The sequence below is a fragment of the Polypterus senegalus genome, chromosome 4 (assembly GCF_016835505.1).
Source record: "Polypterus senegalus isolate Bchr_013 chromosome 4, ASM1683550v1, whole genome shotgun sequence".
NCBI lineage: Eukaryota > Metazoa > Chordata > Cladistia > Polypteriformes > Polypteridae > Polypterus > Polypterus senegalus.
The window spans coordinates 53,110,627-53,128,333 of record NC_053157.1 but is presented as its reverse complement, the minus strand read 5'-3'; positions in this window follow the sequence as shown (position 1 = coordinate 53,128,333).

The window sequence follows — 17,707 nt, the reverse complement described above, 5'->3', positions numbered from 1 at the left end:
ATTTCTCAATGTACTCCGAAATTAAACAATTGAAAGTAAACTGTGCTTAATGCCATTGTCCTGTGAGTGGTCTATCATGCAAGCTGTTGATTCTTAGAGATGTGTCTTCTGATTCTGTTGTGGCTTTGGGACCTTTTCCTCTCAGAGTTTCCTCCGGTTTAAACAAATTCATTTAATGTGCTCTTTGCAGTTCACTTTTAAGGCTATAATGGTCTGCCTTTGTTGTTTTTTTCTTGATATTATTATAGCAACATACAGTACAATATAATTCAAGTAACATTTCAGATAGTGTAGCAACACGGTTTTATCCAACACTGTTTTATACAGACAGTGGGCTTATACGTAGTCAGCAAAAGTTGCGATACCTGTACAAACTGTTTGCATTAACTTTCAAGGTTTAATTAACTTCCATTGCTCCTGAAAAAATATATGTTTTTTAACTCATTACTTTTTTAATTGAAATCCAGCTCATTTGTTAGTCAAGAGTCCTGTCTTCAGTTCAGAAGCTCAGCATTATAGGAATGCATTTCCTGTTTATGGTTTGTGCCAGGTGCTGGGTATTCCTTTAAATTGCATGTTCCCAAGATGCAGTGCTTCTAGGAGTTTATTATAGGAATTCAGTTTTGGTGGCATAAAAACATTGCAAGCTGATTCATTATCTTAAAAGTGAAAATTTCGTAAGAGGCTTAATGGGTTATTAAAGAGAACTAAACAGACATAAAGAGAGAGGCAGCACAACTGTGTTTAATGTGGTGTTTAAAAATGTTTTCCAAAGAATGCTGCCAATTAACATTACAGCTGACTTTATTTGATTCCTAGAGGATTTCTGGCTGTGTTGCCAATATCACAGTTGTATGACCTTACCCAATGATGAAAGTATGTATCAAGAATCCTCTAAAAGTGCAGCAGATCTGATGAAGACGTTCCCACATACTTGACACTTGTACTTAAACTTTAGTCTCAAGCATAGCAAGTGAGTGGGCTTCTGTTTACAGTTTCACATCCAGATATAGACAATAGGGTAATCCTAGCTGTTCATTAAAGAATGTGCCGTATGAAAGGAAAAGAAAACAATGACATGTTCACTTCAAAAAAGCTGGCACTCCACATACTGAGCAGAATTGATCACCTCCTTTAAACTGAATGGCTTCCATGTCAATTCTAAGTGTCACATATACACAAACATCTTGAAAAATGGAGTTGAGGATATTTTCATGAAAACAGAGATCTCACAAGTAATTCATAATTTATGTATTGCTGTCATGTGCAATCTGCAGAACACACTAAGATTTGAGTATTTTATCACAGAACAATGAAAAAAGGGTATTTTCATAACCGAGAAGTACCAAGTCAAAAACCAATGTGGTACCCTGTATGTAGACAAAAAAGGGTTGGAGAGCTTGCCAAATGCTAATTTACAAGCCACAATACAATTATGTAATACAGTCAATTTTAATATATATCTTTTGCCATGCATGTTCCTTCAGCGCCTTTCCTCTTTATCCTTACGTGTCTAAACCTCTCTTGACCAGCATGCCTTTTGCTGAGTACATTCCTGTAAAGCAGGCTTCACAGACTTGGAAAGACACCCGAAAAAGAAAAACAAAATTAGTCAACTGTCAGCGAACCATGAGTGGAATCTGTGTGTTTGATTGTTTCTTCCAGACAGTTCATCTTTCACTTTTTTTTCATTCTCCATCTTTTTCTTTTTGTCCAGTGAGGAGAGTGGTCTATTCTTCTACACTGTGTAGCGTTAACCTTGTTTGGGCTTAAAGCTGGGCATAGGGGTATAAGTTGAGGGGGCTTTTAGAGAGTAAGACATCTTGCTAACTATTGACACAACACAAAAATAAATTAGACTTCTGTTATGAGGCTCCACCCCTCCCTGTGTCTTCTCTATCAAGTCACAAAGGCCTGACAGTGACAGATATTAAACTACCAGCAGCTATGTAATAGACAGCCATAACTGATAGTCGACAATCACAACATTCATTGCCTGTAGCCTACAGCAAGCACAATGTTTTACTGACCAACATTTATTCATGTTAATGTCCTGCACATGACAACCATTAAATGCATGCCTAAAGGGTAGAGCTCAGAGGATCTAGTGGAAGTTGATGTGTAAAGTAAATAATGAAAGGAAGGAAGAAAGTAAAGGAAGTTAAAAAAAAAAGGTGGTATATACTACTAAATAAGAAGGTGCCTGTTAAGAATTGATATTTTCTTTAATTTTAGGACAATTTATCTTCTGTTTTACAATATATACTGTACATCTATTAGCTGGTGTTCTACAAAAAGAATTCAGTTTTTACAGTCATTGTTCCTCAGAACCTTCCTGAAAAAAGTTACAATATTTTATTGTTATTATGGTCATTTTACCGAATAGGCGCACATCATTTGATTAAGATTAAGATCTGTGTGTGTGTGCGTAACCGTAAGTATCTGAGATTATATAAACATAGCATGAAACAGTGAATGTTTAGTTTGACTTTGGTTCAATTAATTATTACTTCTAGCTGTACAACTTTGGGTTAACGATTTGGCATTGTTCAAAGATAGTCATGATTCTTGATTACTGAAACTCTGCTTGATTTTCTGATTATGTTCTGTCTCATAAATTATTTTATGTCTTCTTGTGAAATCAGAACAGTGCCAAGCATCTTATGCATTATATTGCAATTCTGATTTTCTTTAGGGAAATATTACTTTGCTATCCATCCAGCCATTATCCAATTCACCATATCCTAACAACAGGGTCACGGGGGTCTGCTGGAGCCAATCCCAGCCAACACAGGGCACAAGACAGGAAACAAACCCCTCTGAAATATATTGCATAGCAATGAATGGTATTTTAACTTCCAATTTTTAAATAGTATTTTTTGCTTAATAACTAGCTTTTTTAATGCTTTAAACCTTCAAATGTTGTATTACACACAGTGCTGTGTTCTTTGAATGTGGGCTGTACACCTTCTGGGGATGACTAATATGGTCACCTAGGAAGAACAATCAAAATCATCACAGGATGAAATTTACTATTAAGTGGCAAGAGTGGAAAAACCAAACATTTGTAATATCCATGGACTGATAAAACAGCATCACAGTATATTGGCTGAAGTGACTGAGACAGCTTTTAAATGGAATCTGACATTTTTAAAGTCTGAATGATCATGTATTCAAAAGTTAATATTTCATGTTTATTATGCCTGTAACAATCCAGTCTCAAAACAACTAGACCCTGCCTCTACTATTATTAGGCAGCATTTGTTACCCTAGAAAGCCTCATTTATTAGATAGATAGATAGATAGATAGATAGATAGATAGATAGATAGATAGATAGATAGATAGATAGATAGATAGATAGATAGATAGATAGATAGATAATAAATTTAAATTTTCTTTATACTAGGGGGCTTCTCCCCCTGCTTGCTTCACTCGCCAACCCCAAGCCTGCATTACATGTCAGCCACTTTGTGTCTCTGCCACTCGCATTGTGAAGATGGGGGCTGAGCGCACCCCAAGGCTCCTCCGAAACCCCCTCTTAAACGGTGATACAATAAGAAACAATAATACTATAATAGTTTGTTTTTTTTTACCTTCTCTTTGCTCGATCAGTTGCTGGCTTGCTGCTGCTGCCGTGCCACGTGATCTGCGTACTTCTGACATATCATCTTTGTCCATATATATTTAATCTCAATTTTGATTCTGTGTTTGGAATTACATCGTGACAACACAACGTATAACTGATGTGAGCGAATATCGTTTATTTCTCTCTACAAGAAATGTGTCTGACAATATCTCGTGGGACAAGAAAGTGTCTCTCTGAGAAAATCACATCTCATCTCCTTGCAAGACTCCTTCCAAGATTTTTTTTATAATAGAGAGATAGCACCTTTCCAATGCTCAAGATGTTAGATAGATAGATAGATAGATAGATAGATAGATAGATAGATAGATAGATAGATAGATAGATAGATAGATAGATAGATAGATAGATAGATAGATAGATAGATAGATAGAATTTACAATAGCTCCAAAATAAATAAACTTAAAAAAAACAAAACAACTCCCACACTACCCCCCCAAACATGCATAAAAACTTCTGGCTTGGATAACAGAGAGCTGCTGCTTTGAAGATCAGGCCTGTAGGTGGCTTATCTGAAATATTAGTTAGTTCAATAAAATTCGTTTGACAAACAAGCAACACAGCCAAAGTCTTATAATGAGACTTATATTTACAGTATAAACAAAGATATAACACATACATGTTGTGAGAACAACTATATCTAATAGGGAAAAGAACTATATTCCATACATAATACACATATAATATGAAATCAACATAGCTGAGGTTTACAGTAGCTCCTTGCATTGTCTTATAAGCCTCAACTCATAAAACTGTTGCAGTGAACAAACTACGGAATCCCAGGACATCAAAAGTTACACATCACTAGTTTCATTGAGTCAGGCCAGGCTCAAGTTAAAACAGATTTCCAAAATAATATACACCACTGTTTCAGTTAGCAGCTGGTGCTGTTCCAGATTTTATGCCTTATCAGAGAAGACGTAACTAAATATTTAACTTTGTGTTGCTGCCATTAATAATATATAAGTAAATGGGTTTATCACAGAGGAAGGAATTAAGGGATAGGAAAAGAATCCCCATTTAGTTAGTTACACAAGCACATGCCAGTGAGTGTTCACACTAATAAGAATGCGAGGGCAAAGAGCACATTCAAAGACGGAACTGCTGGGATTGCCGCACCTGACACAATATTATTAGATTTGCAGTTTAATCATTACACAGGATTGAAAGAGATTATAACTATTTAATATACAGTGTTTGGAGGCATTATCTTTAATACAAACTTTGTAGTCAAACACCACTGATCTCTTTTACATCAGCCTCTGTACATACCACACCTAGACATTACTAATCATACAGTAAGCGTTCATTAATAGACCTTACTAATCGCATATTATTAAAGTGCCAAGCTAGAAAGGAAAAAAAAATGAGAAGAAAGAAAATCAGACAGGGAAGCACACAGGAGTAAGGGAAAGGTCAGTACAAATACAGACACATTCAGCAGACAGCCTAAAGTACACAAACAGCAGCAACCAGAAGGTGTATGACGGTGTCTTTAACAGGAAATACAGGTGCTTGGGTCCCAAAAGTATTAAACAACTGCTGTAGTTCCTTTAAACTTATATTTACTTTTTTAATTAAAAACTAGGGTTATGCAGTTCATAAGGTTTTGAAAATTAACCCAGTACAATGCAAGTCCTTTCTGATGCTGGTCTTTTAGGAGGCTTGCTTTGATGAGCCTTGTACATAGGAAGCATATACTTTATATGTGGGAGATGCCAGGATTGCTGGACTTGAGGAGGAGGTACATCAGCTAGCCAGCAATGTAGCAGATACTTTTTGGATCTTAGAAAGAAGTTGTACATCCCAAATTGTTGTGGGGTGAGCCTCTAGTCCAGAGAGGTGGAGATGGGTGGACCATGGTCAAACATAAGCATAAGGTATGAGGTGTATATTGTCCAGAGGCATCAGCCCCAGAGTTGGTGGTGCCATTTTAAGGACATTGTGGAGTTGGATAGTGACCCTGATAATGCTGTAGGCAGCAATGAGAAACCACAATGGGTCACCTCAAAACCAGACTCAAAAGGAGGGAAGTAGAGATTAGGGATATGTTCAAAATATCAATACAGCAATATATTGTGAATAAACCCTTCACAATAAATGAAATGATGCAGTCATTGTTGTATCAATATTTATAAATTTCATTTTTATATAAAGAGTTTACATATGAGAAAATTATACTGTGTTCAAATATCTACCCATCCATTATCCAACCCGCTATATCCTAACTACAGGGTCACGGGGGCCTGCTGGAGCCAATCCCAGCCAATACAGGGTGCAAAGTAGGAAACAAACCCCGGGCAGGGTTTATAAGAAAAAGCACTACCCCTAGCAGCACTCTAACTGAAAAGCAGAAACTAATCCATTTGCCAGAATCCTGGGTCTTGCTTGATGTTCCAACTAGATGGGGTAGCTCTTATAGCATCATGAAGAGATTCCTTGAACAACACCAGTTCAGTATGTAGAAGACTGCTTTATACAGAATAGTGTGACTCTTAACATGCATGTCACAAAAACATTGCAAAAGACATAAAATCACTTAAAACTGTAACATATATAGTATAATGTCTGAAGAAAACACAGAATTGTGGCACCTTTACACTCTCAGGTCATGAAAAGCGTTCATATTACCCCCAAGTGATTTGACCATCAATAGTAGGAGATCAAAGCTGCTCTTTGTTTGAACATGAAAAATAATCACTCAAAAAAGTTTGGGGCAGCAATCTGTATATTATGAAAAAGTTGCACTGCATAGATCAGAATCCAAGATTGAACTGATTTGTTAAGCCAAAGACGGTGACTTTAAAGGTCTTTACAGGAAATGATGTCAGTTAGATCAGAACTGAAAGTGACGTCTTACTTGGGGCCGGGACCGGGAAGTGACATCTTTTTTGGGGCCGTAACAGGAAGTGATGTTGTCAAGGCTGAATCAGGCCGAATTTCCAGTTTTTGGTCTGCAGAAATAATAGAGGAAGATTTAGAGCACCCCGTCACCCCCTGGCCTGGCATGGAATTACATTCATTAGGTCCATTCAGCTTCCTCCTAAATGCACGTATGTGACAATGGATTATAAAAAATTGATCTTAATGTCATTGGCAATGGAAAACCTGATTTTTAGAAGACCTTGTCCCACTTACAGTATGCAAGCTCACACATAGAGATGAACACCACACCACACAACACAAACATTTAAGATCATTCAAAATAATTAAAAAAAACAACCCTTTATCCAGTGAATTCATAAAGATATAAAACACTTGGTATCATTACACTTTGATTTTAAGGTCAGTACTTACTTTTGCAAAGGAGCCGAGGAATGTTGATGTAAATTCATTTATAAATAGTGTTTTGCAGAAATACTCAAGCACCAATTGCTTTAACTATGAAGGAAATCATGTCCACTCAAATTATGTGCATGTATAACAGAAATCCAGCCATCTCTTAAAAAAAATTTCAAGTCACTGATTGAACACATCCACTCACAATGCCAGACAAATTCACAGCCACCAATCAAAAACAGCCTACTGATTTATAAAATGACATCAGGCACAATTTTGCCAGAATGAATTCAGTAATTGAGAAATCTGAGAAAGACTCAACTTGGAAAAAAAAATATCTGTCCACAATGGAAAATCCAAGAGATGAAACGGTCAAAAGAGAGACGACAGAGTGGCTAACACAGAACATGCAAAATTCAAAAATACCAGAAGAAATTAAATTCACGTTCAACTAAACCAGATCAGAATCCAAAAATCAAATTAAAAAAGTTGTAGTGAAGAAGAAGAATCTTTAGCTCTCACCAAAAGGAATTAGCAAAAAACAGTAAGTTTCAATATACTAAAGCTACGATGCCTAGTGCAATGCCATTATATACACGTTCCGGTCATAAAATTAGAATATCATGACAAAGTTGATTTATTTCAGTAATTCCATCCAAAAAGTGAAACTTGTATATTAGATTAATTCATTACACACACACTGATGTATTTCAAATGTTTAATTCTTTAAATTTTGATGATTATAACTGACAACTAATGAAAGTCCCAAATTCAGTATCTCGGAAAATTAGAATATCAATTAAGACCAATGCAAAAAAAGGATTTTTTAGGAATGTTGGCCAACTGAAAGGTATGAACATGAAAAGTATGAGCATGTACAGCACTCAATATTTAGTTGGGGCTCCTTTGGCCTGGATTACTGCAGCAATGTGCTGTGGCATGGAGTTGATCAGTCTGTGGCACTGCTCAGGTGTTATGTTGCTCTGATAGTGGCCTTCAGCTCTTCTGAATTGTTGGGTCTGGCGTATTGCATCTTCCTCTTCACAATACCCCATAGATTTTCTATAGGGTTAAGGTCAGGCGAGTTTGCTGGCCAATCAAGAACAGGGATACCATGGTCCTTAAACCAGGTACTGGTAGCTTTGGCGCTGTGTGCGGGTGCCAGGTCCTGTTGGAAAATTAAATCTGCATCTCCATAAAGTTCGTCAGCAGCAGGAAGCATGAAGTGCTCTTAACTTCCTGGTAGACGGCTGCGTTGACCTTGGACCTCAGAAAACACAATGGACCAACACCAGCAGATGACATGGCACTCCAAACCATCATTGACTGTGGAAACTTTATACTGGACCTCAAGCAACGTGGATTCTGTGCCTCTCCTCTCTTCCTCCAGACTCTGGGACCTTGATTTCCAAAGGAAATGCAAAATCTACTTTCATCAGAGAACATAACTTTGAACCACTCAGCAGCAGTTTTGTCTTTAGCCCATGCGAGACGCTTCTGACGCTGTCTCTTGTTCAAGAGTGGCTTGACACAAGGAATGCGACAGCTGAAACCTATGTCTTGCATACGTCTGTGCGTGGTGGTTCTTGAAGCACTGACTCCAGCTGCAGTCCACTCTTTGTGAATCTCCCCCACAGTTTTGAATGGGTTTTGTTCCACAATCTTCTCCAGGGTGCGGTTATCCCTATTGCTTGTACACTTTTTTTCTACCACATCTTGTCCTTCCCTTCGCCTCTCTATTAATGTGCTTGGACACAGAGCTCTGTGAACAGCCAGTCTCTTTAGCAATGAACTTTTATGTCTTGCCCTCCTTGTGCAAGGTGTCAATGGTCGTCTTTTGGACATCTGTCAAGTCAGCAGTCATCCCCATGATTGTGTAGCCTACAGAACCAAACCGAGAGACCATTTAAAGGCTTTTGCAGGTGTTTTGAGTTAATTATCTGATTAAATTATGCCACCAGGTGTCTTCAATATTGAACCTTTTCACAATATTCTAATTTTCCGAGATACTGAATTTGGGACTTTCATTAGTTGTCAGTTATAATCATCAAAATTAAAAGAAATAAACATTTGGAATACATCAGTCTGTGTGTAATGAATGAATCTAATATACAAGTTTCACTTTTTGAATGGAATTACTAAAGTAAATCAGCTTTGTCATGATATTCTAATTTTATGACCGGCACCTGAATAATCAAGCTCTACTGACAAAAAATGTCAATGGCATAGTCCATAAAGAAAATCCATCACTTAATATGATTGTTGTACTGATAAAAATAAGTATTAATTGAAGACAGAATAACAATGTGCAGAAACTATTCTTAAGAAACCAAAAAAAATCATGACACCGTACACATACCGAGCGTAACACTCCCTGATATTGCACACTCTCCTGTCCCAGCATTGTTGTCCCTGCCATGCATTTCTCCTCTCCTTCCTAGGGCATTGCTGGTCAGGACATTGTCAAGGCATGGCCTCTACCCTATGTAGCCCTATCCTGTGTGCCACTCAACTGTCAACCATGTCAGGTCGGGTCAGGTTAGGGAGCATGCACTGGTACAGCACGTTGCCACACCCATCACATGAAAAAGCAGCTTGGGATCCTGCGGGCCCCGAATGCTGCTGTGTAGAAGGCAATGCCTCAGCACCACACCATTCTGATCCCCAATAGGCCTGATCCTTTTGGCTCTCTGACAGTTTTGACTCTTCTGGGGATGAGTCTCCCGAGGGCTTTTATTCTCCCCTTTTATAATTCCAGCAGCTTTCCTATGGGCGCTAATCCCGCGGAGAGCAGAAGGGACTCCTTCTGCCTTTTCAGACCAGCATGAAGTTTTTATCCAATCCTGCCACCAACCCCCAAGATTTCCCTGCAAGTTGGAGAACCGTTTGCAGGGCCGAATGCAGTTTAATGTCATACCCAAGACCAGTCCATCTATTATATTGAACATTACAGGAATTTTAAGAGTGCTCTTTCCTATTTTGAATTTTACTTTATTTTTCAAAAATCATAGTAACTAAGAATAACTCAATCAAGAGACAAAAGCAGCACGTGCAATATATGTTCTATCAGACACTCCATGGAAATCATTAAAAGTGGACTAATCTTTACAGTAAAAGACCAATTGCAAGTGAGAGATTAATGACCTATAAAGCTTCTTCCATGTTTTCCTTTCTTAAACTAAATATCTCAAAATATAACATAGAGGAAACAAATTCACGTTCATGCTCCCTTTGACAGAGTAGTGATAAATGTTCTTAATAAATGGGAGACAATACAAGAATCCTGCAATATATAAAGTAACGGAAAGGGCAATTTTCCAGAATCTCTGCCATCTGGTTCAAGACCCACAGACCATATGTTCTGCTACCAAGAACTTGTGTCTCTGGTCCCATGTCCCCTTTAAAGACATTAAAGGCGTCACTTTCTTACTTGTCCATGCATACTGAACAAAAAACATGACACCGTGCCAAACTCTAGCTGTACCTTTCCAAATATTGTCAGATATGGAAAATGCAGATATGAAGTATCTTTCATCATGATCATCTTTTACAAGCCAAGATTACTCATTTGGTTACACTCTCAAAGCAGATGCTCATGAAAAACCACAGCTGTTTTGGCATGCATCCTTATTTTGCAGACTGTTTACTCAGAGCAGGCAGGCCACTTTTTTCATCTTTTTGGTAATCTGTATAACTGTAGTGGGAATAATAATTCAGCAACTTTTCAAGTTTTTTAAAGTGATCCAAAAATCGACAGACTATTAAGTTCAACTTTATTGTCATATGAACGCAGCACAATAAAAGTTCTATTTGCATGTCTCCCACAGACCAGTGACAGTAGTACAGGTACAATACCAACAAAGTACAAACAATGAATGGCTATGGAGTAGCCTTATGGTCTATGGATTGTCACACACATGCGATTAGGAGACAACTAAAGGGCCTGAATAGTAGTAATTCCATGCCTGACCAGGGGGTGGCGACCATTACATTACAGACCATTCTCGGGAAATCCTGCCCGGTTCCAGTGCCACCGATGACGTCACTTCCAGTTCTGGTCCTGATGACATCAGTTTCTCTGCTTGTATTTAAAATCCGCCATTTTATGGCAGAAACTCAGTTCTGTTTTGGACTTGCATGAGCAACGAACTCTGACTAATTTATTCCTTTGCAGCCAAGATATAATATACGGGTGGCTGCCCCAAACCTTTTCATGTCTCATCGTGCTTTTTATAACAGGACACAAACTGCCCCTAAATTGACTGGTGTGAGTGCTAATGGTCCTGAACCATTTGCAAAAAGGCAAGAGAAAGGATGGCTGAGGTCTTCATTAACACTGTTTGCATTTCTAAGGAAGCACACATCTATATGTCTTGAACAGTTGTTTGCCTATTCCGTGCCACCATCATCATCTTCTGCAGTGCTCTGAAGTCTTGAACTGAGCAGGTCCTATACAAGGATGTGTTATGGACAGCCAGTATGCACTCCACTACCTACAGAAGTCTTTGGGTGTAGATACAGGTAAGCATTCTTGACAATAGATATGGACTCATCACTATCTACATCCAAACAGTTAACAAAGGCAATAGGGAAATGCTAAAATTTGTTAGGTTATATTTCACAAAGTGTGGAGTATAAGTCAAGGGAGTTTATGCTAAAGTTATATAAAACACTAGTGAGGCCACACTTATTTATTAGTATAGTATACAGGTAGTATAGTATATAGTATGTAGTATGATATGGGTTTTATTTGCCTTGCAGTTTTTCCATGTTTATACGTGTATTATTGTGTATATGTTATCCTTGGTAACATTATTTTGTGCCGCTGTATGCTGAAATACTGTACATGGATAGTAATTCAATCACTTGAACCTGACCTTCAATTTGAGAATTGTGTTTCATTTTGGTCTCCATATTGAAGAAAAGACATAACAATGCAGAGAAAGTTTAGAGAAGAGCAACTAGGCTATTCTGAGACTGAGAGGTATGAGCTAGGAAGACAGACTGAAATAGCTGTACCTTTTAAGTTTAAGTAAACAGAGATTAAGAGAGGACATGAATGAACTGTTTAAATTCATTAAAGGGAAGAATGCAGGGACATGGTTGGAAACTTTTTAAGGGCAGAATTTTGCTTCAGGCAAAGAACCCATGGAATACATTATCAGGTAGTACGGTGGAGAAATGAACTTTATGGACCTTCAGATCTCGACTTGGTAAAGAGGATGGGTGAGCTTGTTGGGCTGAATAGCCTGTTCTTGTCATTATTTTTCAGACATTCTAATATTGAGGACCTGATATTTCGTTTAGTTCAAAATGGACACATCCAATAAACATTCTTAGATGTTACTGTGTGTTCACGAGAGTTTTCTCCAGGAACATCTTAAAGTCATGTATAAGAGGTTAACCGCTCAATTTAATTTGTCCCAGCGTGAGTGAATGTTATTGCATTGTTGTTCTCTTCAATGCACTGGCATACCACTTATAGGAGGTTTCTTCCTTTCTCCTGATGTGGCCAGGATAGACTCTGGCATCCCATGATCCTGTTTACAGTGAGGCTGGGCAGAGTGAAATGAGGAATATTCTTTTTTGCTTGGCCACTAGGAAGCAGAATGAAGTCCATAAATGGAAAGCAAGTGCCATTTCCATTAGAAAGCAGTTAAGCTGCTATGGAGAACTAACACCTCCATGGGCTAAACATGGTTCAGTGCTGTGTAGACACGGGAACTGCTAGAAGCAGTAGTATCCTTGTAGTCATAATGGACCTTCTCTGATTCTGGAAATGATTCCCTGGGGTACGGAGTGCACAGAACAGCAGTCTTTTTTAGCCAAAGTCAAAACTGGTAGGACAAGATATATTAGGCCATGAGACAAAAGTTGTAAATAACAAATTGAGCAAATATGACAGAAGCCAAAATTAATGAATTCAGCCAAAGCCAAACATTAAATTGTAAACAAGGGACAGAAAAGAATTTAAATGCTCATACAAAAAATGCTAGGTGTTAGGTTATATCCAAACTTAGAAGATAAACGCTGCATACTGCCATCTTATGAGTTGTCATGCTGATTAAGTTATTCGGCACAACTTCTGAGATATGTCACCCATCAACCCTTAAATGTGTTAAAAACTACAGGTGCTTAATGTACAGGCACCTTTAATGAAAACAAGATCATGCCAAAACCAGGAAAAATGCAAAAGATTAAAAAATCAATGTGACATCCTGATTCCTTGACCTTAAAACGAAGTTTCACTTATTTTTAGAGGCCAAGGAGGAACTGAAAAAGATAAAATTAATAAAAAAAAAAACCTCCAGGTCATGACACTGGAGTTCACATGAATTTGAAAATGGGAGTGGAAATTAAAGCTTCGTACATTGAATGGGGAGTTTTCAGGGTGGTTTGGGGTTCAAACCCACTGGTGGGAGTGAGAGACACAGAGTAATACTTTGGAGGTGAACAAGTGGATAAACCAATGCTTACCCCTATGCCAGGAGAAAACAGCTTGTAAGTGTAGACCCAGAGAGACAGCAGCATTTTGTCATTTCTTTCTTTTATCTGTGCTCTTTGTCTATTTAAAATAATGCCAAACTTTTTGGTATAGATTTTTTCTAATCAGTTATAACCGGTTCAGAAAAAGAGCAGGTGGGAACTCTTTGATTAGTCTTTGTCAGCACTTAAGTGGTCAATTAGGTCATTTTATACTCTGTATTCATGCATTCTGCCAGCTACTTTACTTAACACTGGCATTTATAAGTCAAGTGTATTTCTCATTTAATTAAGCACATTTAAGTTACGTGGGCATGGGAAGGCTTACTGTGGGTTATTCCTTTTTCTCTGTTGATTAGTCTTCTTAGTCTTAATCTACATTCAAGCTTCTGAGATGTTTCCACTGAACTCCACCCTAGCTAGCAGAACACCAAATGAGCTTACTTCCAGTTCTCCCAGTCTCCTTTAATCTGCCAAGCATATCCCTAAGATGGAGCTCTTTTCATCTTCATTGATTTTCCCTTTTATGGTTGCAGACTACTTATTCAGACCTTAAGTATTCTTGATTACTAACACACCTTTAGCTTTCAGCAGTTAAGAGGCCAATTAGATCATTTTATATTCTGTACTCAGGCCCTCTGCCAGCTACTTTATTCATCTCTAGCTTCACATAGGATAAACTTTTTACTCTATTCTTTTGTTATTTATTACTCAAGTGTATTTTTCATTTAATTAAGAGCATTTGGAGATTACAAAAGAGAAGCACAAAAGGATCACTCACATTTTATTAAGCATTTGAAAGAAATTGCCTTATTTTGTTAATATTTCCTGTCTACGCAAAAAAGGATGGAATGATTTCAACTTGGCCTCAAAGATAAAAAAGAAAAAAATCACTTCATCTTGTCAAGAATTCTTTCTTTAACGGGTTTGCCATTTGAAACTGCTCGTCTGACAAGGCATCTGGACATAAAGAATGCACAGCCCACTGGATGTCAGAGGATAATTAATGGCAGTCACCTCCCTGGACATCAGAATCGACTGGATTGACTCCTCTTTTAACTTTATACTATATGTGCATTGTTGACTGTGTTCAGTTTGTTACCTTGTTTCTTTCAAAGAATAATAATTAAAGTGGCTTATATTAATAAAGTTCTTTTTTATAATGTTGAATCTGCAGCCTCTATGATATTAGAATGTAGGGAAGAACTACACTTTCATCAAATTGTAAAAACTAAGTGCTCAGTTAGTGTACATGATTGAACTATTTTGGACAATGATGATCTGACATTCTGTCCAACATTATTTACAATTAGGAATATCTTAAGGCATTTTTACACATAGTTCATGAGGTGCATTTTTTAAAAAACTCTGATACAATTTCCCCGAAAGTTCAGTTCACTTAAGTAGATATGAATATACCAATCGCTCTCTGGTGTGAACCAAAGCATCTTTAATGAGACCCATTGAAAAGGGTGATCTAGGACAGCTACCAAGTGAATTGAATGTGATCTGACATGGGACTACAGGAAAGTCTGGGCATTATGCATGAAATTGTGTATCTTTTAGTAATCACGCTAAGCGTCTGATGTCGTTAATTAGGGAAACTCATTCACAGCATGAGTCGATTGTTAACATGGAGTATCCACCTTAATAAAGGGAGAAATGTCTGTGTGTCTGCCTGGTTCCTATGTCTCTGTTATTCCAACATGTGGTGCATCGCAAACATTTATACTGCTTGTACGAATTCCATACCAAATGGAATAATAATTTGTCATGCCAACAGATGGTATTTTACAAACATTTGTAGTAATGAATTTTATTAAAACAAATGTTTGTAATGTACCATCTAATGTCATTTCCATGATCACAGTCTCTTTTCTTTGTAGTAAAATCAGGGGGGTTTCTTTGTTTCCATTTCCAGTTAGATCAGTTGTGGTTCACGCTGCAAACCTTCCAGCGAAGTAAGCATATCAATGCACCCCCTGTGGTTGTGTCTTGGACCTCTTTCAATGGGAAGAAACATTTTTTTCCCCAAGAAAGATATGTACACCCCTGCATTTTCTTCTCTTGTGTTTTGAATATTATTTAGCAAATTTTGTTATTGAATGAGTTTGTTTTCTTTCCTATAGTATTACTAAGTGAATATTGTTTTGTTTGTTAATCATTTTATATTATTGGCATATGTTGATTATTTGCCTCTTCATTTTCTGTATTATGTGCTGTTGCAAACTTTCTGTTGAACCCAAGTGGGTTGGATCCCCAAAGCCGAAGTTGTAAGGCTGTCCTCAGCCTTTGAATTAGGGAACTGTTTGTATTGATATTTTTGTCGTGGTTTAGTTATTATATTAAGAACCATGTTTTTGTTTGCATGGGGCCAGGGATTTTGTAAGGTCCCTTCTCCCCTCATCCCTTTATTATTTGTTTTGGAGAATAATGAGGCTGGCTCCTTTGGCCACAAATCCTGCTTCTCTAGTTCAGGGTCAGGCTTACTTTGTCTTGAGGCCTTTTTTGAAAGGTAGGTCCTTTTTTGAATTTTGTGAGCCTTGTAAGCACATCAAGCATATGAAATTCCTGCTTTGCATCTGGGACAGGCTTTGGCTTCTCACATTCCTATTATAAAAAAAAACTGCATATTGTGCACATTGTTCATATTCATTTATTTTTATAGGTCTGCTGGTCATGACAGAATTGATCTCTTGCGAATAAAAGCTCTTCTGTATGTCGATACCTTTATAAGACAAAGGTTTTGTGCTAGAAGTAAAATGCATCTGGCCACAATATAGGACACAATCACACACACACACAAAAGCTCACGCACATGGGGCCAAATCAAAACTGCCAATTAACCCAACACGAGGACTAGAATAGCTAAAGGTTGAATGTGCAGACTCTACACAGACAGTGCTTAGGCCAAGATCTGAACCCAGGATTCTGGAGTTTTGTAGCAGCTGCACCATCTTCAAAATCTATCTTCTTCTTATTCCATTAGGGGTTGCCACAGTGGATCATCTTCTTCCATATCTTCCTGTCCTCTGCATCTTGTTCTGTTACACCCATCACCTGCATGTCCTCTCTCATCACATCCATAAACCTCCTCTTAGGCCTTCCGTTTTTCCTTTTTCCTGGTAGCTCCATCCATAACATCTTTCTCCCAATACACTTATCATCTCTCCTCTGCACAAGTCCAAACCAAAGCAATATAAAAGTAATAAAAATGAAAATAATAATCACCAACAAAGTATACTTATATTTTGATGATAAAAATAAAAAATTGCTGCTACCAAATAGATGTGCTGCTATGTGTGTGTTCATGCCAGCAATGTCCATTATTTTATGTAAAATAACTGGATTTAGTGATTAAAAAAGAATGCATATGAGAAATGAATTAATCTTGTGTTAAGCTGAAGAGCTGATGGTTAAATGATTAACAGTGAAGATCCCAAAGAGAAAAACCTACAGTTTTTCATTGTCCGGGACCAAACACCAAAAGGGTTAGCAGACAGCAGAGGTTTATCTGTGTGTTGTTCAAAAAGAAGAATGACTGTAATTACTGTGGTAAAACTATCAATCTCACTTCTGGAATGAAAAATCAACAAGGAGCTACGTAAAAGTTCAGGTCTGAGGAGTTTTAACTAAGCAAAATTTTCTCGACCAGTTCTACAGGCCCTCTGAAGCTTTGCACCACACACACTGAGTAAAGGAATCCTTGTTTTCGAAGAAATCACACTGCTTGATTTATGGAACTGCTGCCTTCCAAAGGGTCAATTAGCATTCATTTATCACTTCAATTTCTTGCTTTTTTAACTACATGGTAATTCAGCATTCGGAATATGTTGCACTCTCCAAGTTTGGTGGTTGTGGAAACATTTTTTGTTTGTAGAGTATGTCTCTATTGTTGATGTTTTGCCATTTTAATCTATCATTAGAGATATTGTTTAAGCAACTATACTCCGATTATTTTATTAATAAACTGGCTTAAAATATTAAACCATTTTCCTGGAGGAATCCTGTAGTGCTTGGTATTGGTTTGCTGCAAAATGTATCCACTAAATATTGTTGGTATGCACTGGTTAACTGTTTGTACGTTAATAGCATGCTTGGAAAATTTGTAACATGATTCAGAGTTATCAAACATAAATAAAAGCTGTTTCATAAAACAGCTGCAAATATCTGTTTCCATCAATCCATAGTTCTGTCCTGTGCCTCATTTAGCCCAAATTGCAAGTTTGACTTTGTTACAATAAGTACAGTGGAAACATGAAACACACTTTATCTAAGGTTTGAATTACAGCTAAAGCAGA